Below are 25,363 nucleotides of genomic sequence, written 5' to 3'. Positions count from 1 at the left end.
CAGCAGCCACGTACCTAGCACTGGCCTAGCAGGCACTGATCCACAAGGGACCTCAGAGTTGAAAACAGCAGCCACACACCTAGCACTGGCCTAGCAGGCACTGAGCCACAAGTGACCTCACAATTGAAAACAGCAGCCACGCACCTAGCACTGGCCTAGCAGGCACTGAGCCACCACTGACCTCACAATTGAAAACAGCAGCCACGCACCTAGCACTGGCCTAGCAGGCACTGAGCCACCACTGACCTCACAACTGAAAACAGCAGCCACGCACCTAGCACTGGCCTAGCAGGCACTGAGCCACCACTGACCTCACAATTGAAAACAGCACCCACGCACCTAGCACTGGCCTAGCAGGCACTGAGCCACAAGTGACCTCACAACCACAAACAGCAACCACGCACCTAGCACTGGCCTAGCAGGCACTGAGCCACAAGTGACCTCACAACCACAAACAGCAGCCATGCACCTAGCACTGGACTAGCAGGCACTGAGCCACCACTGACCTCACAATTGAAAACAGCAGCCACGCACCTAGCACTGGCCTAGGAGGCACTGAGCCACAAGTGACCTCACAATTGAAAACAGCAGCCACGCACCTAGCACTGGCCTAGCAGGCACTGAGCCACAAGTGACCTCACAATTGAAAACAGCAGCCACGCACCTAGCACTGGCCTAGCAGGCACTGAGCCACAAGGGACCTCACAACCACAAACAGCAGCCACGCACCTAGCACTGGCCTAGCAGGCACTGAGCCACCACTGACCTCACAACCACAAACAGCAGCCACGCACCTAGCACTGGCCTAGCAGGCACTGAGCCACCACTGTCCTCACAAACACAAACAGCAGCCACGCACCTAGCACTGGCCTAGCAGGCACTGAGCCACAAGTGACCTCACAATTGAAAACAGCACCCACGCACCTAGCACTGGCCTAGCAGGCACTGAGCCACAAGTGACCTCACAACCACAAACAGCACCCACGCACCTAGCACTGGCCTAGCAGGCACTGAGCCACCACTGACCTCACAATTGAAAACAACAGCCACGCACCTAGCACTGGCCTAGCAGGCACTGAGCCACCACTGACCTCACAATTGAAAACAGCAGCCACGCACCCAGCACTGGCCTAGCAGGCACTGAGCCACCACTGACCTCACAATTGAAAACAGCAGCCACGCACCTAGCACTGGCCTAGCAGGCACTGAGCCACAAGTGACCTCGCAACCACAAACAGCAGCCATGCACCTAGCACTGGCCTAGCAGGCACTGAGCCACCACTGACCTCACAACCACAAACAGCACCCACGCACCTAGCACTGGCCTAGCAGGCACTGAGCCACCACTGACCTCACAATTGAAAACAGCAGCCACGCACCTAGCACTGGCCTAGGAGGCACTGAGCCACAAGTGACCTCACAATTGAAAACAGCAGCCACGCACCTAGCACTGGCCTAGCAGGCACTGAGCCACAAGTGACCTCACAATTGAAAACAGCAGCCACGCACCTAGCACTGGCCTAGCAGGCACTGAGCCACCACTGACCTCGCAACCACAAACAGCAGCCACGCACCTAGCACTGGCCTAGCAGGCACTGAGCCACAAGTGACCTCACAATTGAAAACAGCACCCACGCACCTAGCACTGGCCTAGCAGGCACTGAGCCACAAGTGACCTCGCAACCACAAACAGCACCCACGCACCTAGCACTGGCCTAGCAGGCACTGAGCCACCACTGACCTCACAGTTGAAAACAGCAGCCACGCACCTAGCACTGGCCTAGCAGGCACTGAGCCACAAGTGACCTCACAATTGAAAACAGCACCCACGCACCTAGCACTGGCCTAGCAGGCACTGAGCCACAAGTGACCTCACAATAGAAAACAGCAGCCACGCACCTAGCACTGGCCTAGCAGGCACTGAGCCACCACTGACCTCACAGTTGAAAACAGCAGCCACGCACCTAGCACTGGCCTAGCAGGCACTGAGCCACCACTGACCTCACAATTGAAAACAGCAGCCACGCACCTAGCACTGGCCTAGCAGGCACTGAGCCACCACTGACCTCACAACCACAAACAGCACCCACGCACCTAGCACTGGCCTAGCAGGCACTGAGCCACAAGTGACCTCACAATTGAAAACAGCAGCCACGCACCTAGCACTGGCCTAGCAGGCACTGAGCCACAAGTGACCTCACAACCACAAACAGCACCCACGCACCTAGCACTGGCCTAGCAGGCACTGAGCCACAAGTGACCTCACAACCACAAACAGCACCCACGCACCTAGCACTGGCCTAGCAGGCACTGAGCCACCACTGACCTCACAATTGAAAACAGCAGCCACGCACCTAGAACTGGCCTAGCAGGCACTGAGCCACAAGTGACCTCACAATTGAAAACAGCAGCCACGCACCTAGCACTGGCCTAGCAGGCACTGAGCCACCACTGACCTCACAACTGAAAACAGCAGCCACGCACCTAGCACTGGCCTAGCAGGCACTGAGCCACCACTGACCTCACAACCACAAACAGCAGCCACGCACCTAGCACTGGCCTAGCAGGCACTGAACCACCACTGACCTCAAAACTGAAAACAGCAGCCACGCACCTAGAACTGGCCTAGCAGGCACTGAGCCACAAGTGACCTCACAATTGAAAACAGCAGCCACGCACCTAGCACTGGCCTAGCAGGCACTGAGCCACAAGTGACCTCACAATTGAAAACAGCAGCCACGCACCTAGCACTGGCCTAGCAGGCACTGAGCCACCACTGACCTCACAGTTGAAAACAGCAGCCACGCACCTAGCACTGGCCTAGCAGGCACTGAGCCACCACTGACCTCACAATTGAAAACAGCAGCCACGCACCTAGCACTGGCCTAGCAGGCACTGAGCCACAAGTGACCTCACAACCACAAACAGCACCCACGCACCTAGCACTGGCCTAGCAGGCACTGAGCCACAAGTGACCTCACAACTGAAAACAGCAGCCACGCACCTAGCACTGGCCTAGCAGGCACTGAGCCACAAGTGACCTCACAATTGAAAACAGCAGCCACGCACCTAGCACTGGCCTAGCAGGCACTGAGCCACAAGGGACCTCACAACCACAAACAGCAGCCACGCACCTAGCACTGGCCTAGCAGGCACTGAGCCACCACTGACCTCACAACCACAAACAGCAGCCACGCACCTAGCACTGGCCTAGCAGGCACTGAGCCACCACTGTCCTCACAACCACAAACAGCAGCCACGCACCTAGCACTGGCCTAGCAGGCACTGAGCCACAAGTGACCTCACAATTGAAAACAGCACCCACGCACCTAGCACTGGCCTAGCAGGCACTGAGCCACAAGTGACCTCACAACCACAAACAGCACCCACGCACCTAGCACTGGCCTAGCAGGCACTGAGCCACCACTGACCTCACAATTGAAAACAACAGCCACGCACCTAGCACTGGCCTAGCAGGCACTGAGCCACCACTGACCTCACAATTGAAAACAGCAGCCACGCACCCAGCACTGGCCTAGCAGGCACTGAGCCACCACTGACCTCACAATTGAAAACAGCAGCCACGCACCTAGCACTGGCCTAGCAGGCACTGAGCCACAAGTGACCTCGCAACCACAAACAGCAGCCATGCACCTAGCACTGGCCTAGCAGGCACTGAGCCACCACTGACCTCACAACCACAAACAGCACCCACGCACCTAGCACTGGCCTAGCAGGCACTGAGCCACCACTGACCTCACAATTGAAAACAGCAGCCACGCACCTAGCACTGGCCTAGGAGGCACTGAGCCACAAGTGACCTCACAATTGAAAACAGCAGCCACGCACCTAGCACTGGCCTAGCAGGCACTGAGCCACAAGTGACCTCACAATTGAAAACAGCAGCCACGCACCTAGCACTGGCCTAGCAGGCACTGAGCCACCACTGACCTCGCAACCACAAACAGCAGCCACGCACCTAGCACTGGCCTAGCAGGCACTGAGCCACAAGTGACCTCACAATTGAAAACAGCACCCACGCACCTAGCACTGGCCTAGCAGGCACTGAGCCACAAGTGACCTCGCAACCACAAACAGCACCCATGCACCTAGCACTGGCCTAGCAGGCACTGAGCCACCACTGACCTCACAGTTGAAAACAGCAGCCACGCACCTAGCACTGGCCTAGCAGGCACTGAGCCACAAGTGACCTCACAATTGAAAACAGCACCCACGCACCTAGCACTGGCCTAGCAGGCACTGAGCCACAAGTGACCTCACAATTGAAAACAGCAGCCACGCACCTAGCACTGGCCTAGCAGGCACTGAGCCACCACTGACCTCACAGCTGAAAACAGCAGCCACGCACCTAGCACTGGCCTAGCAGGCACTGAGCCACCACTGACCTCACATTTGAAAACAACAGCCACGCACCTAGCACTGGCCTAGCAGGCACTGAGCCACCACTGACCTCACAATTGAAAACAGCAGCCACGCACCCAGCACTGGCCTAGCAGGCACTGAGCCACCACTGACCTCACAATTGAAAACAGCAGCCACGCACCTAGCACTGGCCTAGCAGGCACTGAGCCACAAGTGACCTCGCAACCACAAACAGCAGCCATGCACCTAGCACTGGCCTAGCAGGCACTGAGCCACCACTGACCTCACAACCACAAACAGCACCCACGCACCTAGCACTGGCCTAGCAGGCACTGAGCCACCACTGACCTCACAATTGAAAACAGCAGCCACGCACCTAGCACTGGCCTAGGAGGCACTGAGCCACAAGTGACCTCACAATTGAAAACAGCAGCCACGCACCTAGCACTGGCCTAGCAGGCACTGAGCCACAAGTGACCTCACAATTGAAAACAGCAGCCACGCACCTAGCACTGGCCTAGCAGGCACTGAGCCACCACTGACCTCGCAACCACAAACAGCAGCCACGCACCTAGCACTGGCCTAGCAGGCACTGAGCCACAAGTGACCTCACAATTGAAAACAGCACCCACGCACCTAGCACTGGCCTAGCAGGCACTGAGCCACAAGTGACCTCGCAACCACAAACAGCACCCATGCACCTAGCACTGGCCTAGCAGGCACTGAGCCACCACTGACCTCACAGTTGAAAACAGCAGCCACGCACCTAGCACTGGCCTAGCAGGCACTGAGCCACAAGTGACCTCACAATTGAAAACAGCACCCACGCACCTAGCACTGGCCTAGCAGGCACTGAGCCACAAGTGACCTCACAATTGAAAACAGCAGCCACGCACCTAGCACTGGCCTAGCAGGCACTGAGCCACCACTGACCTCACAGCTGAAAACAGCAGCCACGCACCTAGCACTGGCCTAGCAGGCACTGAGCCACCACTGACCTCACAATTGAAAACAGCAGCCACGCACCTAGCACTGGCCTAGCAGGCACTGAGCCACAAGTGACCTCACAACCACAAACAGCACCCACGCACCTAGCACTGGCCTAGCAGGCACTGAGCCACAAGTGACCTCACAATTGAAAACAGCAGCCACGCACCTAGCACTGGCCTAGCAGGCACTGAGCCACAAGTGACCTCACAACCACAAACAGCACCCACGCACCTAGCACTGGCCTAGCAGGCACTGAGCCACAAGTGACCTCACAACCACAAACAGCAGCCATGCACCTAGCACTGGCCTAGCAGGCACTGAGCCACCACTGACCTCACAATTGAAAACAGCAGCCACGCACCTAGAACTGGCCTAGCAGGCACTGAGCCACAAGTGACCTCACAATTGAAAACAGCAGCCACGCACCTAGAACTGGCCTAGCAGGCACTGAGCCACAAGTGACCTCACAATTGAAAACAGCAGCCACGCACCTAGCACTGGCCTAGCAGGCACTGAGCCACCACTGACCTCACAATTGAAAACAGCAGCCACGCACCTAGCACTGGCCTAGCAGGCACTGAGCCACAAGTGACCTCACAATTGAAAACAGCAGCCACGCACCTAGCACTGGCCTAGCAGGCACTGAGCCACCACTGACCTCACAACTGAAAACAGCAGCCACGCACCTAGCACTGGCCTAGCAGGCACTGAGCCACCACTGACCTCACAACCACAAACAGCAGCCACGCACCTAGCACTGGCCTAGCAGGCACTGAACCACCACTGACCTCAAAACTGAAAACAGCAGCCACGCACCTAGAACTGGCCTAGCAGGCACTGAGCCACAAGTGACCTCACAATTGAAAACAGCAGCCACGCACCTAGCATTGGCCTAGCAGGCACTGAGCCACCACTGACCTCACAACCACAAACAGCAGCCACGCACCTAGCAGTGGCCTAGCAGGCACTGAGCCACAAGTGACCTCACAATTGAAAACAGCAGCCACGCACCTAGCACTGGCCTAGCAGGCACTGAGCCACCACTGACCTCACAAACACAAACAGCAGCAACGCACCTAGCACTGGCCTAGCAGGCACTGAGCCACCACTGACCTCGCAGTTGAAAACAGCAGCCACGCACCTAGCACTGGCCTAGCAGGCACTGAGCCACCACTGACCTCACAATTGAAAACAGCACCCACGCACCTAGCACTGGCCTAGCAGGCACTGAGCCACAAGTGACCTCACAATTGAAAACAGCAGCCACGCACCTAGCACTGGCCTAGCAGGCACTGAGCCACCACTGACCTCACATTTGAAAACAGCAGCCACGTACCTAGCACTGGCCTAGCAGGCACTGAGCCACAAGTGACCTCAGAGTTGAAAACAGCAGCCACGCACCTAGCACTGGCCTAACAGGCACTGAGCCACAAGTGACCTCACAATTGAAAACAGCAGCCACGCACCTAGCACTGGCCTAGCAGGCACTGAGCCACCACTGACCTCACAAACACAAACAGCAGCCACGCACCTAGCACTGGCCTAGCAGGCACTGAGCCACCACTGACCTCACAACTGAAAACAGCAGCCACGCACCTAGCACTGGCCTAGCAGGCACTGAGCCACAAGTGACCTCACAATTGAAAACAGCAGCCACGCACCTAGCACTGGCCTAGCAGGCACTGAGCCACAAGGGACCTCACAACCACAAACAGCACCCACGCACCTAGCACTGGCCTAGCAGGCACTGAGCCACCACTGACCTCACAACCACAAACAGCAGCCACGCACCTAGCACTGGCCTAGCAGGCACTGAGCCACCACTGTCCTCACAACCACAAACAGCAGCCACGCACCTAGCACTGGCCTAGCAGGCACTGAGCCACAAGTGACCTCACAATTGAAAACAGCACCCACGCACCTAGCACTGGCCTAGCAGGCACTGAGCCACAAGTGACCTCACAACCACAAACAGCACCCACGCACCTAGCACTGGCCTAGCAGGCACTGAGCCACCACTGACCTCACAATTGAAAACAGCAGCCACGCACCTAGCACTGGCCTAGCAGGCACTGAGCCACAAGTGACCTCACAATTGAAAACAGCAGCCACGCACCTAGCACTGGCCTAGCAGGCACTCAGCCACCACTGACCTCACATTTGAAAACAGCAGCCACGTACCTAGCACTGGCCTAGCAGGCACTGATCCACAAGGGACCTCAGAGTTGAAAACAGCAGCCACACACCTAGCACTGGCCTAGCAGGCACTGAGCCACAAGTGACCTCACAATTGAAAACAGCAGCCACGCACCTAGCACTGGCCTAGCAGGCACTGAGCCACCACTGACCTCACAATTGAAAACAGCAGCCACGCACCTAGCACTGGCCTAGCAGGCACTGAGCCACCACTGACCTCACAACTGAAAACAGCAGCCACGCACCTAGCACTGGCCTAGCAGGCACTGAGCCACAAGTGACCTCGCAACCACAAACAGCACCCACGCACCTAGCACTGGCCTAGCAGGCACTGAGCCACAAGTGACCTCACAACCACAAACAGCAACCACGCACCTAGCACTGGCCTAGCAGGCACTGAGCCACAAGTGACCTCACAACCACAAACAGCAGCCATGCACCTAGCACTGGACTAGCAGGCACTGAGCCACCACTGACCTCACAATTGAAAACAGCAGCCACGCACCTAGCACTGGCCTAGGAGGCACTGAGCCACAAGTGACCTCACAATTGAAAACAGCAGCCACGCACCTAGCACTGGCCTAGCAGGCACTGAGCCACCACTGACCTCACAATTGAAAACAGCAGCCACGCACCTAGCACTGGCCTAGCAGGCACTGAGCCACAAGGGACCTCACAACCACAAACAGCAGCCACGCACCTAGCACTGGCCTAGCAGGCACTGAGCCACCACTGACCTCACAACCACAAACAGCAGCCACGCACCTAGCACTGGCCTAGCAGGCACTGAGCCACCACTGTCCTCACAAACACAAACAGCAGCCACGCACCTAGCACTGGCCTAGCAGGCACTGAGCCACAAGTGACCTCACAATTGAAAACAGCACCCACGCACCTAGCACTGGCCTAGCAGGCACTGAGCCACAAGTGACCTCACAACCACAAACAGCACCCACGCACCTAGCACTGGCCTAGCAGGCACTGAGCCACCACTGACCTCACAATTGAAAACAACAGCCACGCACCTAGCACTGGCCTAGCAGGCACTGAGCCACCACTGACCTCACAATTGAAAACAGCAGCCACGCACCCAGCACTGGCCTAGCAGGCACTGAGCCACCACTGACCTCACAACTGAAAACAGCAGCCACGCACCTAGCACTGGCCTAGCAGGCACTGAGCCACAAGTGACCTCGCAACCACAAACAGCAGCCATGCACCTAGCACTGGCCTAGCAGGCACTGAGCCACCACTGACCTCACAACCACAAACAGCACCCACGCACCTAGCACTGGCCTAGCAGGCACTGAGCCACCACTGACCTCACAATTGAAAACAGCAGCCACGCACCTAGCACTGGCCTAGGAGGCACTGAGCCACAAGTGACCTCACAATTGAAAACAGCAGCCACGCACCTAGCACTGGCCTAGCAGGCACTGAGCCACAAGTGACCTCACAATTGAAAACAGCAGCCACGCACCTAGCACTGGCCTAGCAGGCACTGAGCCACCACTGACCTCGCAACCACAAACAGCAGCCACGCACCTAGCACTGGCCTAGCAGGCACTGAGCCACAAGTGACCTCACAATTGAAAACAGCACCCACGCACCTAGCACTGGCCTAGCAGGCACTGAGCCACAAGTGACCTCGCAACCACAAACAGCACCCACGCACCTAGCACTGGCCTAGCAGGCACTGAGCCACCACTGACCTCACAGTTGAAAACAGCAGCCACGCACCTAGCACTGGCCTAGCAGGCACTGAGCCACAAGTGACCTCACAATTGAAAACAGCACCCACGCACCTAGCACTGGCCTAGCAGGCACTGAGCCACAAGTGACCTCACAATAGAAAACAGCAGCCACGCACCTAGCACTGGCCTAGCAGGCACTGAGCCACCACTGACCTCACAGTTGAAAACAGCAGCCACGCACCTAGCACTGGCCTAGCAGGCACTGAGCCACCACTGACCTCACAATTGAAAACAGCAGCCACGCACCTAGCACTGGCCTAGCAGGCACTGAGCCACCACTGACCTCACAACCACAAACAGCACCCACGCACCTAGCACTGGCCTAGCAGGCACTGAGCCACAAGTGACCTCACAATTGAAAACAGCAGCCACGCACCTAGCACTGGCCTAGCAGGCACTGAGCCACAAGTGACCTCACAACCACAAACAGCACCCACGCACCTAGCACTGGCCTAGCAGGCACTGAGCCACAAGTGACCTCACAACCACAAACAGCACCCACGCACCTAGCACTGGCCTAGCAGGCACTGAGCCACCACTGACCTCACAATTGAAAACAGCAGCCACGCACCTAGAACTGGCCTAGCAGGCACTGAGCCACAAGTGACCTCACAATTGAAAACAGCAGCCACGCACCTAGCACTGGCCTAGCAGGCACTGAGCCACCACTGACCTCACAACTGAAAACAGCAGCCACGCACCTAGCACTGGCCTAGCAGGCACTGAGCCACCACTGACCTCACAACCACAAACAGCAGCCACGCACCTAGCACTGGCCTAGCAGGCACTGAACCACCACTGACCTCAAAACTGAAAACAGCAGCCACGCACCTAGAACTGGCCTAGCAGGCACTGAGCCACAAGTGACCTCACAATTGAAAACAGCAGCCACGCACCTAGCACTGGCCTAGCAGGCACTGAGCCACAAGTGACCTCACAATTGAAAACAGCAGCCACGCACCTAGCACTGGCCTAGCAGGCACTGAGCCACCACTGACCTCACAGTTGAAAACAGCAGCCACGCACCTAGCACTGGCCTAGCAGGCACTGAGCCACCACTGACCTCACAATTGAAAACAGCAGCCACGCACCTAGCACTGGCCTAGCAGGCACTGAGCCACAAGTGACCTCACAACCACAAACAGCACCCACGCACCTAGCACTGGCCTAGCAGGCACTGAGCCACAAGTGACCTCACAATTGAAAACAGCAGCCACGCACCTAGCACTGGCCTAGCAGGCACTGAGCCACAAGTGACCTCACAACCACAAACAGCACCCACGCACCTAGCACTGGCCTAGCAGGCACTGAGCCACAAGTGACCTCACAACCACAAACAGCACCCACGCACCTAGCACTGGCCTAGCAGGCACTGAGCCACAAGTGACCTCACAACCACAAACAGCACCCACGCACCTAGCACTGGCCTAGCAGGCACTGAGCCACAAGTGACCTCACAACCACAAACAGCAGCCATGCACCTAGCACTGGCCTAGCAGGCACTGAGCCACCACTGACCTCACAATTGAAAACAGCAGCCACGCACCTAGAACTGGCCTAGCAGGCACTGAGCCACAAGTGACCTCACAATTGAAAACAGCAGCCACGCACCTAGCACTGGCCTAGCAGGCACTGAGCCACAAGTGACCTCACAATTGAAAACAGCAGCCACGCACCTAGCACTGGCCTAGCAGGCACTGAGCCACCACTGACCTCACAATTGAAAACAGCAGCCACGCACCTAGCACTGGCCTAGCAGGCACTGAGCCACAAGTGACCTCACAATTGAAAACAGCAGCCACGCACCTAGCACTGGCCTAGCAGGCACTGAGCCACCACTGACCTCACAACTGAAAACAGCAGCCACGCACCTAGCACTGGCCTAGCAGGCACTGAGCCACCACTGACCTCACAACCACAAACAGCAGCCACGCACCTAGCACTGGCCTAGCAGGCACTGAACCACCACTGACCTCAAAACTGAAAACAGCAGCCACGCACCTAGAACTGGCCTAGCAGGCACTGAGCCACAAGTGACCTCACAATTGAAAACAGCAGCCACGCACCTAGCACTGGCCTAGCAGGCACTGAGCCACCACTGACCTCACAGTTGAAAACAGCAGCCACGCACCTAGCACTGGCCTAGCAGGCACTGAGCCACCACTGACCTCACAATTGAAAACAGCAGCCACGCACCTAGCACTGGCCTAGCAGGCACTGAGCCACAAGTGACCTCACAACCACAAACAGCACCCACGCACCTAGCACTGGCCTAGCAGGCACTGAGCCACAAGTGACCTCACAATTGAAAACAGCAGCCACGCACCTAGCACTGGCCTAGCAGGCACTGAGCCACAAGTGACCTCACAACCACAAACAGCACCCACGCACCTAGCACTGGCCTAGCAGGCACTGAGCCACAAGTGACCTCACAACCACAAACAGCAGCCATGCACCTAGCACTGGCCTAGCAGGCACTGAGCCACCACTGACCTCAGAACCACAAACAGCAGCCACGCACCTAGCACTGGCCTAGCAGGCACTGAGCCACCACTGACCTCACAACCACAAACAGCACCCACGCACCTAGCACTGGCCTAGCAGGCACTGAGCCACAAGTGACCTCACAATTGAAAACAGCACCCACGCACCTAGCACTGGCCTAGCAGGCACTGAGCCACAAGTGACCTCGCAACCACAAACAGCACCCACGCACCTAGCACTGGCCTAGCAGGCACTGAGCCACCACTGACCTCACAGTTGAAAACAGCAGCCACGCACCTAGCACTGGCCTAGCAGGCACTGAGCCACAAGTGACCTCACAATTGAAAACAGCACCCACGCACCTAGCACTGGCCTAGCAGGCACTGAGCCACAAGTGACCTCACAATTGAAAACAGCAGCCACGCACCTAGCACTGGCCTAGCAGGCACTGAGCCACCACTGACCTCACAATTGAAAACAGCAGCCACGCACCTAGCACTGGCCTAGCAGGCACTGAGCCACCACTGACCTCAGAACCACAAACAGCAGCCACGCACCTAGCACTGGCCTAGCAGGCACTGAGCCACCACTGACCTCACAACCACAAACAGCACCCACGCACCTAGCACTGGCCTAGCAGGCACTGAGCCACAAGTGACCTCACAATTGAAAACAGCAGCCACGCACCTAGCACTGGCCTAGCAGGCACTGAGCCACAAGTGACCTCGCAACCACAAACAGCAGCCACGCACCTAGCACTGGCCTAGCAGGCACTGAGCCACCACTGACCTCACAATTGAAAACAGCAGCCACGCACTTGGCACTGGCCTAGGAGGCACTGAGCCACAAGTGACCTCACAATTGAAAACAGCAGCCACGCACCTAGCACTGGCCTAGCAGGCACTGAGCCACAAGTGACCTCACAATTGAAAACAGCAGCCACGCACCTAGCACTGGCCTAGCAGGCACTGAGCCACCACTGACCTCGCAACCACAAACAGCAGCCACGCACCTAGCACTGGCCTAGCAGGCACTGAGCCACCACTGACCTCACAATTGAAAACAGCAGCCACGCACCTAGCACTGGCCTAGCAGGCACTGAGCCACAAGTGACCTCGCAACCACAAACAGCACCCACGCACCTAGCACTGGCCTAGCAGGCACTGAGCCACCACTGACCTCACAGTTGAAAACAGCAGCCACGCACCTAGCACTGGCCTAGCAGGCACTGAGCCACAAGTGACCTCACAATTGAAAACAGCACCCACGCACCTAGCACTGGCCTAGCAGGCACTGAGCCACCACTGACCTCACAACTGAAAACAGCAGCCACGCACCTACCACTGGCCTAGCAGGCACTGAGCCACCACTGACCTCACAATTGAAAACAGCAGCCACGCACCTAGCACTGGCCTAGCAGGCACTGAGCCACCACTGACCTCACAACCACAAACAGCAGCCACGCACCTAGCACTGGCCTAGCAGGCACTGAGCCACCACTGACCTCACAACCACAAACAGCACCCACGCACCTAGCACTGGCCTAGCAGGCACTGAGCCACAAGTGACCTCACAATTGAAAACAGCACCCACGCACCTAGCACTGGCCTAGCAGGCACTGAGCCACAAGTGACCTCACAATTGAAAACAGCAGCCACGCACCTAGCACTGGCCTAGCAGGCACTGAGCCACAAGTGACCTCACAATTGAAAACAGCAGCCACGCACCTAGCACTGGCCTAGCAGGCACTGAGCCACCACTGACCTCACAGTTGAAAACAGCAGCCACGCACCTAGCACTGGCCTAGCAGGCACTGAGCCACCACTGACCTCACAAACACAAACAGCAGCCACGCACCTAGCACTGGCCTAGCAGGCACTGAGCCACCACTGACCTCGCAGTTGAAAACAGCAGCCACGCACCTAGCACTGGCCTAGCAGGCACTGAGCCGCCACTGACCTCACAATTGAAAACAGCACCCACGCACCTAGCACTGGCCTAGCAGGCACTGAGCCACAAGTGACCTCACAATTGAAAACAGCAGCCACGCACCTAGCACTGGCCTAGCAGGCACTGAGCCACCACTGACCTCACATTTGAAAACAGCAGCCACGTACCTAGCACTGGCCTAGCAGGCACTGAGCCACAAGTGACCTCGCAGTTGAAAACAGCAGCCACGCACCTAGCACTGGCCTAACAGGCACTGAGCCACAAGTGACCTCACAATTGAAAACAGCAGCCACGCACCTAGCACTGGCCTAGCAGGCACTGAGCCACCACTGACCTCACAATTGAAAACAGCAGCCACGCACCTAGCACTGGCCTAGCAGGCACTGAGCCACCACTGACCTCACAACTGAAAACAGCAGCCACGCACCTAGCACTGGCCTAGCAGGCACTGAGCCACCACTGACCTCACAATTGAAAACAGCACCCACGCACCTAGCACTGGCCTAGCAGGCACTGAGCCACAAGTGACCTCACAACCACAAACAGCAACCACGCACCTAGCACTGGCCTAGCAGGCACTGAGCCACAAGTGACCTCACAACCACAAACAGCAGCCATGCACCTAGCACTGGACTAGCAGGCACTGAGCCACCACTGACCTCACAATTGAAAACAGCAGCCACGCACCTAGCACTGGCCTAGGAGGCACTGAGCCACAAGTGACCTCACAATTGAAAACAGCAGCCACGCACCTAGCACTGGCCTAGCAGGCACTGAGCCACAAGTGACCTCACAATTGAAAACAGCAGCCACGCACCTAGCACTGGCCTAGCAGGCACTGAGCCACAAGGGACCTCACAACCACAAACAGCAGCCACGCACCTAGCACTGGCCTAGCAGGCACTGAGCCACCACTGACCTCACAACCACAAACAGCAGCCACGCACCTAGCACTGGCCTAGCAGGCACTGAGCCACCACTGTCCTCACAACCACAAACAGCAGCCACGCACCTAGCACTGGCCTAGCAGGCACTGAGCCACAAGTGACCTCACAATTGAAAACAGCACCCACGCACCTAGCACTGGCCTAGCAGGCACTGAGCCACAAGTGACCTCGCAACCACAAACAGCACCCACGCACCTAGCACTGGCCTAGCAGGCACTGAGCCACCACTGACCTCACAGTTGAAAACAGCAGCCACGCACCTAGCACTGGCCTAGCAGGCACTGAGCCACAAGTGACCTCACAATTGAAAACAGCACCCACGCACCTAGCACTGGCCTAGCAGGCACTGAGCCACAAGTGACCTCACAATTGAAAACAGCAGCCACGCAGCTAGCACTGGCCTAGCAGGCACTGAGCCACCACTGACCTCACAATTGAAAACAGCAGCCACGCACCTAGCACTGGCCTAGCAGGCACTGAGCCACCACTGACCTCACAATTGAAAACAGCAGCCACGCACCTAGCACTGGCCTAGCAGGCACTGAACCCCAAGTGACCTCACAATTGAAAACAGCAGCCACGCACCTAGCACTGGCCTAGCAGGCACTGAGCCACCACTGACCTCACAATTGAAAACAGCAGCCACGCACCTAGCACTGGCCTAGCAGGCACTGAGCCACAAGTGACCTCGCAACCACAAACAGCACCCACGCACCTAGCACTGGCCTAGCAGGCACTGAGCCACCACTGACCTCACAACCACAAACAGCACCCACGCACCCATCACTGGCCTAGCAGGCACTGAGCCACCACTGACCTCACCATTGAAAACAGCAGCCACGCACCTAGCACTGGCCTAGCAGGCACTGAGCCACAAGTGACCTCACAATTGAAAACAGCACCCACGCACCTAGCACTGGCCTAGCAGGCACTGAGCCACAAGTGACCTCACAATTGAAAACAGCAGCCACGCACCTAGCACTGGCCTAGCAGGCACTGAGCCACCACTGACCTCACAATTGAAAACAGCAGCCACGCACCTAGCACTGGCCTAGCAGGCACTGAGCCACCACTGACCTCAGAACCACAAACAGCAGCCACGCACCTAGCACTGGCCTAGCAGGCACTGAGCCACCACTGACCTCACAATTGAAAACAGCAGCCACGCACCTAGCACTGGCCTAGCAGGCACTGAGCCACAAGTGACCTCACAATTGAAAACAGCAGCCACGCACCTAGCTCTGGCCTAGCAGGCACTGAGCCACAAGTGACCTCGCAACCACAAACAGCAGCCACGCACCTAGCACTGGCCTAGCAGGCACTGAGCCACCACTGACCTCACAATTGAAAACAGCAGCCATGCACCTAGCACTGGCCTAGGAGGCACTGAGCCACAAGTGACCTCACAATTGAAAACAGCAGCCACGCACCTAGCACTGGCCTAGCAGGCACTGAGCCACAAGTGACCTCACAATTGAAAACAGCAGCCACGCACCTAGCACTGGCCTAGCAGGCACTGAGCCACCACTGACCTCACAACCACAAACAGCAGCCACGCACCTAGCACTGGCCTAGCAGGCACTGAGCCACCACTGACCTCACAATTGAAAACAGCAGCCACGCACCTAGCACTGGCCTAGCAGGCACTGAGCCACAAGTGACCTCACAACCACAAACAGCACCCACGCACCTAGCACTGGCCTAGCAGGCACTGAGCCACCACTGACCTCACAGTTGAAAACAGCAGCCACGCACCTAGCACTGGCCTAGCAGGCACTGAGCCACAAGTGACCTCACAATTGAAAACAGCACCCACGCACCTAGCACTGGCCTAGCAGGCACTGAGCCACCACTGACCTCACAACTGAAAACAGCAGCCACGCACCTAGCACTGGCCTAGCAGGCACTGAGCCACCACTGACCTCACAATTGAAAACAGCAGCCACGCACCTAGCACTGGCCTAGCAGGCACTGAGCCACCACTGACCTCACAACCACAAACAGCAGCCACGCACCTAGCACTGGCCTAGCAGGCACTGAGCCACCACTGACCTCACAACCACAAACAGCACCCACGCACCTAGCACTGGCCTAGCAGGCACTGAGCCACAAGTGACCTCACAATTGAAAACAGCACCCACGCACCTAGCACTGGCCTAGCAGGCACTGAGCCACAAGTGACCTCACAATTGAAAACAGCAGCCACGCACCTAGCACTGGCCTAGCAGGCACTGAGCCACCACTGACCTCACAATTGAAAACAGCAGCCACGCACCTAGCACTGGCCTAGCAGGCACTGAGCCACCACTGACCTCACAATTGAAAACAGCACCCACGCACCTAGCACTGGCCTAGCAGGCACTGAGCCACAAGTGACCTCACAAACACAAACAGCACCCACGCACCTAGCACTGGCCTAGCAGGCACTGAGCCACAAGTGACCTCACAATTGAAAACAGCAGCCACGCACCTAGCACTGGCCTAGCAGGCACTGAGCCACAAGTGACCTCACAACCACAAACAGCACCCACGCACCTAGCACTGGCCTAGCAGGCACTGAGCCACAAGTGACCTCACAACCACAAACAGCAGCCATGCACCTAGCACTGGCCTAGCAGGCACTGAGCCACCACTGACCTCACAATTGAAAACAGCAGCCACGCACCTAGAACAGGCCTAGCAGGCACTGAGCCACAAGTGACCTCTCAATTGAAAACAGCAGCCACGCACCTAGCACTGGCCTAGCAGGCACTGAGCCACCACTGACCTCGCAACCACAAACAGCAGCCACGCACCTAGCACTGGCCTAGCAGGCACTGAGCCACCACTGACCTCACAATTGAAAACAGCAGCCACGCACCTAGCACTGGCCTAGCAGGCACTGAGCCACCACTGACCTCACAACCACAAACAGCAGCCACGCACCTAGCACTGGCCTAGCAGGCACTGAGCCACCACTGACCTCACAACCACAAACAGCAGCCACGCACCTAGCACTGGCCTAGCAGGCACTGAGCCACCACTGACCTCACAATTGAAAACAGCAGCCACGCACCTAGCTCTGGCCTAGCAGGCACTGAGCCACAAGTGACCTCGCAACCACAAACAGCAGCCACGCACCTAGCACTGGCCTAGCAGGCACTGAGCCACAAGTGACCTCACAATTGAAAACAGCAGCCACGCACCTAGCACTGGCCTAGCAGGCACTGAGCCACAAGTGACCTCACAACCACAAACAGCACCCACGCACCTAGCACTGGCCTAGCAGGCACTGAGCCACAAGTGACCTCACAAACACAAACAGCAGCCACGCACCTAGCACTGGCCTAGCAGGCACTGAGCCACCACTGGCCTCACAACTGAAAACAGCAGCCACGCACCTAGCACTGGCCTAGCAGGCACTGAGCCACCACTGACCTCACAACCACAAACAGCAGCCACGCACCTAGCACTGGCCTAGCAGGCACTGAACCACCACTGACCTCACAATTGAAAACAGCAGCCACGCACCTAGAACTGGCCTAGCAGGCACTGAGCCACAAGTGACCTCACAATTGAAAACAGCAGCCACGCACCTAGCATTGGCCTAGCAGGCACTGAGCCACCACTGACCTCACAACCACAAACAGCAGCCACGCACCTAGCAGTGGCCTAGCAGGCACTGAGCCACAAGTGACCTCACAATTGAAAACAGCAGCCACGCACCTAGCACTGGCCTAGCAGGCACTGAGCCACCACTGACCTCACAGTTGAAAACAGCAGCCACGCACCTAGCACTGGCCTAGCAGGCACTGAGCCACCACTGACCTCACAATTGAAAACAGCACCCACGCACCTAGCAGTGGCCTAGCAGGCACTGAGCCACAAGTGACCTCACAACCACAAACAGCAGCCACGCACCTAGCACTGGCCTAGCAGGCACTGAGCCACCACTGACCTCACAATTGAAAACAGCACCCACGCACCTAGCACTGGCCTAGCAGGCACTGAGCCACAAGTGACCTCACAAACACAAACAGCAGCCACGCACCTAGCACTGGCCTAGCAGGCACTGAGCCACAAGTGACCTCGCAACCACAAACAGCAGCCACGCACCTAGCACTGGCCTAGCAGGCACTGAGCCACCACTGACCTCACAGTTGAAAACAGCAGCCACGCACCTAGCACTGGCCTAGCAGGCACTGAGCCACCACTGACCTCACAATTGAAAACAGCAGCCACGCACCTAGCACTGGCCTAGCAGGCACTGAGCCACAAGTGACCTCGCAACCACAAACAGCACCCACGCACCTAGCACTGGCCTAGCAGGCACTGAGCCACCACTGACCTCACAACCACAAAGAGCACCCACGCACCTAGCACTGGCCTAGCAGGCACTGAGCCACAAGTGACCTCACATTTGAAAACAGCAGCCACGCACCTAGCACTGGCCTAGCAGGCACTGAGCCACCACTGACCTCACAATTGAAAACAGCAGCCACGCACCTAGTACTGGCCTAGCAGGCACTGAGCCACCACTGACCTCACAATTGAAAACAGCAGCCACACACCTAGCACTGGCCTAGGAGGCACTGAGCCACAAGTGACCTGACGATTGAAAACAGCAGCCACGCACCTAGCTCTGGCCTAGCAGGCACTGAGCCACAAGTGACCTCGCAACCACAAACAGCACCCACGCACCTAGCACTGGCCTAGTAGGCACTGAGCCACAAGTGACCTCACAATTGAAAACAGCAGCCACGCACCTAGCACTGGCCTAGCAGGCACTGAGCCACAAGTGACCTCACAACCACAAACAGCACCCACGCACCTAGCACTGGCCTAGCAGGCACTGAGCCACAAGTGACCTCACAACCACAAACAGCAGCCATGCACCTAGCACTGGCCTAGCAGGCACTGAGCCACCACTGACCTCACAATTGAAAACAGCAGCCATGCACCTAGAACTGGCCTAGCAGGCACTGAGCCAGAAGTGACCTCACAACTGAAAACAGCAGCCACGCACCTAGCACTGGCCTAGCAGGCACTGAGCCACAAGTGACCTCACAATTGAAAACAGCAGCCACGCACCTAGAACTGGCCTAGCAGGCACTGAGCCACAAGTGACCTCTCAATTGAAAACAGCAGCCACGCACCTAGCACTGGCCTAGCAGGCACTGAGCCTCCACTGACCTCACAATTGAAAACAGCACCCACGCACCTAGCACTGGCCTAGCAGGCACTGAGCCACAAGTGACCTCACAAACACAAACAGCAGCCACGCACCTAGCACTGGCCTAGCAGGCACTGAGCCACCACTGACCTCACAACTGAAAACAGCAGCCACGCACCTAGCACTGGCCTAGCAGGCACTGAGCCACCACTGACCTCACAACCACAAACAGCAGCCACGCACCTAGCACTGGCCTAGCAGGCACTGAACCACCACTGACCTCACAATTGAAAACAGCAGCCACGCACCTAGAACTGGCCTAGCAGGCACTGAGCCACAAGTGACCTCACAATTGAAAACAGCAGCCACGCACCTAGCACTGGCCTAGCAGGCACTGAGCCACCACTGACCTCACATTTGAAAACAGCAGCCACGCACCTAGCACTGGCCTAGCAGGCACTGAGCCACCACTGACCTCACAACTGAAAACAGCAGCCACGCACCTAGCACTGGCCTAGCAGGCACTGAGCCACCACTGACCTCACAATTGAAAACAGTAGCCACGCACCTAGCACTGGCCTAGCAGGCACTGAGCCACCACTGACCTCACAATTGAAAACAGCAGCCACGCACCTAGCACTGGCCTAGCAGGCACTGAGCCACAAGTGACCTCACAATTGAAAACAGCAGCCACGCACCTAGCACTGGCCTAGCAGGCACTGAGCCACCACTGACCTCACAATTGAAAACAGCAGCCACGCACCTAGCACTGGCCTAGCAGGCACTGAGCCACCACTGACCTCTCAACCACAAACAGCAGCCACCCACCTAGCACTGGCCTAGCAGGCACTGAGCCACCACTGACCTCACAAACACAAACAGCAGCCACGCACCTAGCACTGGCCTAGCAGGCACTGAGCCACCACTGACCTCACAATTGAAAACAGCAGCCACGCACCTAGCACTGGCCTAGCAGGCACTGAGCCACAAGTGACCTCACAACCACAAACAGCAGCCACGCACCTAGCACTGGCCTAGCAGGCACTGAGCCACAAGTGACCTCACAACCACAAACAGCAGCCATGCACCTAGCACTGGACTAGCAGGCACTGAGCCACCACTGACCTCACAATTGAAAACAGCAGCCACGCACCTAGCACTGGCCTAGGAGGCACTGAGCCACAAGTGACCTCACAATTGAAAACAGCAGCCACGCACCTAGCACTGGCCTAGCAGGCACTGAGCCACAAGTGACCTCACAATTGAAAACAGCACCCACGCACCTAGCACTGGCCTAGCAGGCACTGAGCCACCACTGACCTCACAATTGAAAACAGCACCCACGCACCTAGCACTGGCCTAGCAGGCACTGAGCCACCACTGACCTCACAGTTGAAAACAGCAGCCACGCACCTAGCACTGGCCTAGCAGGCACTGAGCCACCACTGACCTCACAATTGAAAACAGCAGCCACGCACCTAGCACTGGCCTAGCAGGCACTGAGCCACAAGTGACCTCACAACCACAAACAGCAGCCATGCACCTAGCACTGGCCTAGCAGGCACTGAGCCACAAGGGACCTCACAACCACAAACAGCAGCCACGCACCTAGCACTGGCCTAGCAGGCACTGAGCCACCACTGACCTCACAACCACAAACAGCAGCCACGCACCTAGCACTGGCCTAGCAGGCACTGAGCCACAAGTGACCTCACAACCAAAAACAGCACCCACGCACCTAGCACTGGCCTAGCAGGCACTGAGCCACAAGTGACCTCACAACCACAAACAGCACCCACGCACCTAGCACTGGCCTAGCAGGCACTGAGCCACAAGTGACCTCACAACCACAAACAGCACCCACGCACCTAGCACTGGCCTAGCAGGCACTGAGCCACCACTGACCTCACAATTGAAAACAACAGCCACGCACCCAGCACTGGCCTAGCAGGCACTGAGCCACCACTGACCTCACAATTGAAAACAGCAGCCACGCACCTAGCACTGGCCTAGCAGGCACTGAGCCACAAGTGACCTCACAACCACAAACAGCAGCCACGCACCTAGCACTGGCCTAGCAGGCACTGAGCCACAAGTGACCTCGCAACCACAAACAGCACCCACGCACCTAGCACTGGCCTAGCAGGCACTGAGCCACCACTGACCTCACAACCACAAACAGCACCCACGCACCTAGCACTGGCCTAGCAGGCACTGAGCCACAAGTGACCTCACAATTGAAAACAGCACCCACGCACCTAGCACTGGCCTAGCAGGCACTGAGCCACCACTGACCTCACAACCACAAACAGCACCCACGCACCTAGCACTGGCCTAGCAGGCACTGAGCCACAAGTGACCTCACAATTGAAAACAGCAGCCACGCACCTAGCACTGGCCTAGCAGGCACTGAGCCACCACTGACCTCACAATTGCAAACAGCACCCACGCACCTAGCACTGGCCTAGCAGGCACTGAGCCACAAGTGACCTCACAATTGAAAACAGCAGCCACGCACCTAGCACTGGCCTAGCAGGCACTGAGCCACAAGTGACCTCGCAACCACAAACAGCAGTCACGCACCTAGCACTGGCCTAGCAGGCACTGAGCCACCACTGACCTCACAACCACAAACAGCAGCCACGCACCTAGCACTGGCCTAGCAGGCACTGAGCCACCACTGACCTCACAATTGAAAACAGCAGCCACGCACCTAGCACTGGCCTAGGAGGCACTGAGCCACAAGTGACCTCACAATTGAAAACAGCAGCCACGCACCTAGCACTGGCCTAGCAGGCACTGAGCCACAAGTGACCTCACAATTGAAAACAGCAGCCACGCACCTAGCACTGGCCTAGCAGGCACTGAGCCACCACTGACCTCGCAACCACAAACAACAGCCACGCACCTAGCACTGGCCTAGCAGGCACTGAGCCACAAGTGACCTCACAATTGAAAACAGCAGCCACGCACCTAGCACTGGCCTAGCAGGCACTGAGCCACAAGTGACCTCGCAACCACAAACAGCACCCACGCACCTAGCACTGGCCTAGCAGGCACTGAGCCACCACTGACCTCACAGTTGAAAACAGCAGCCACGCACCTAGCACTGGCCTAGCAGGCACTGAGCCACAAGTGACCTCACAATTGAAAACAGCAGCCACGCACCTAGCACTGGCCTAGCAGGCACTGAGCCACAAGTGACCTCACAATTGAAAACAGCAGCCACGCACCTAGCACTGGCCTAGCAGGCACTGAGCCACCACTGACCTCACAATTGAAAACAGCAGCCACGCACCTAGCACTGGCCTAGCAGGCACTGAGCCACCACTGACCTCACAACCACAAACAGCAGCCACGCACCTAGCACTGGCCTAGCAGGCACTGAGCCACCACTGACCTCACAACCACAAACAGCACCCACGCACCTAGCACTGGCCTAGCAGGCACTGAGCCACAAGTGACCTCGCAACCACAAACAGCAGCCACGCACCTAGCACTGGCCTAGCAGGCACTGAGCCACCACTGACCTCACAACCACAAACAGCACCCACGCACCCATTACTGGCCTAGCAGGCACTGAGCCACCACTGACCTCACAATTGAAAACAGCAGCCACGCACCTAGCACTGGCCTAGCAGGCACTGAGCCACCACTGACCTCACAATTGAAAACAGCAGCCACGCACCTAGCACTGGCCTAGCAGGCACTGAGCCACCACTGACCTCACAATTGAAAACAGCACCCACGCACCTAGCACTGGCCTAGCAGGCACTGAGCCACCACTGACCTCACAACTACAAACAGCACCCACGCACCTAGCACTGGCCTAGCAGGCACTGAGCCACCACTGACCTCACAACCACAAACAGCACCCACGCACCTAGCACTGGCCTAGCAGGCACTGAGCCACAAGTGACCTCACAATTGAAAACAGCAGCCACGCACCTAGCACTGGCCTAGCAGGCACTGAGCCACCACTGACCTCACAATTGCAAACAGCACCCACGCACCTAGCACTGGCCTAGCAGGCACTGAGCCACAAGTGACCTCACAATTGAAAACAGCAGCCACGCACCTAGCACTGGCCTAGCAGGCACTGATCCACCACTGACCTCGCAGCCACAAACAGCACCCACGCACCTAGCACTGGCCTAGCAGGCACTGAGCCACAGCTGACCTCACAACCACAAACAGCAGCCACGCACCTAGCACTGGCCTAGCAGGCACTGAGCCACCACTGACCTCACAATTGAAAACAGCAGCCACGCACCTAGCACTGGCCTAGGAGGCACTGAGCCACCACTGACCTCACAATTGAAAACAGCAGCCACGCACCTAGCACTGGCCTAGCAGGCACTGAGCCACAAGTGACCTCACAATTGAAAACAGCAGCCACGCACCTAGCACTGGCCTAGCAGGCACTGAGCCACCACTGACCTCGCAACCACAAACAACAGCCACGCACCTAGCACTGGCCTAGCAGGCACTGAGCCACAAGTGACATCACAATTGAAAACAGCAGCCACGCACCTAGCACTGGCCTAGCAGGCACTGAGCCACAAGTGACCTCGCAACCACAAACAGCACCCACGCACCTAGCACTGGCCTAGCAGGCACTGAGCCACCACTGACCTCACAGTTGAAAACAGCAGCCACGCACCTAGCACTGGCCTAGCAGGCACTGAGCCACAAGTGACCTCACAATTGAAAACAGCAGCCACGCACCTAGCACTGGCCTAGCAGGCACTGAGCCACAAGTGACCTCACAATTGAAAACAGCAGCCACGCACCTAGCACTGGCCTAGCAGGCACTGAGCCACCACTGACCTCACAATTGAAAACAGCAGCCACGCACCTAGCACTGGCCTAGCAGGCACTGAGCCACCACTGACCTCACAATTGAAAACAGCACCCACGCACCTAGCACTGGCCTAGCAGGCACTGAGCCACCACTGACCTCACAACTACAAACAGCACCCACGCACCTAGCACTGGCCTAGCAGGCACTGAGCCACCACTGACCTCACAACCACAAACAGCACCCACGCACCTAGCACTGGCCTAGCAGGCACTGAGCCACAAGTGACCTCACAATTGAAAACAGCAGCCACGCACCTAGCACTGGCCTAGCAGGCACTGAGCCACCACTGACCTCACAACTACAAACAGCACCCACGCACCTAGCACTGGCCTAGCAGGCACTGAGCCACCACTGACCTCACAACCACAAACAGCACCCACGCACCTAGCACTGGCCTAGCAGGCACTGAGCCACAAGTGACCTCACAATTGAAAACAGCACCCACGCACCTAGCACTGGCCTAGCAGGCACTGAGCCACCACTGACCTCACAATTGCAAACAGCACCCACGCACCTAGCACTGGCCTAGCAGGCACTGAGCCACAAGTGACCTCACAATTGAAAACAGCAGCCACGCACCTAGCACTGGCCTAGCAGGCACTGAGCCACAAGTGACCTCGCAACCACAAACAGCACCCACGCA

Source organism: Apteryx mantelli, chromosome 11, assembly GCF_036417845.1.
Source record: "Apteryx mantelli isolate bAptMan1 chromosome 11, bAptMan1.hap1, whole genome shotgun sequence".
NCBI lineage: Eukaryota > Metazoa > Chordata > Aves > Apterygiformes > Apterygidae > Apteryx > Apteryx mantelli.
Note: the sequence above shows the minus strand (reverse complement) of the source record.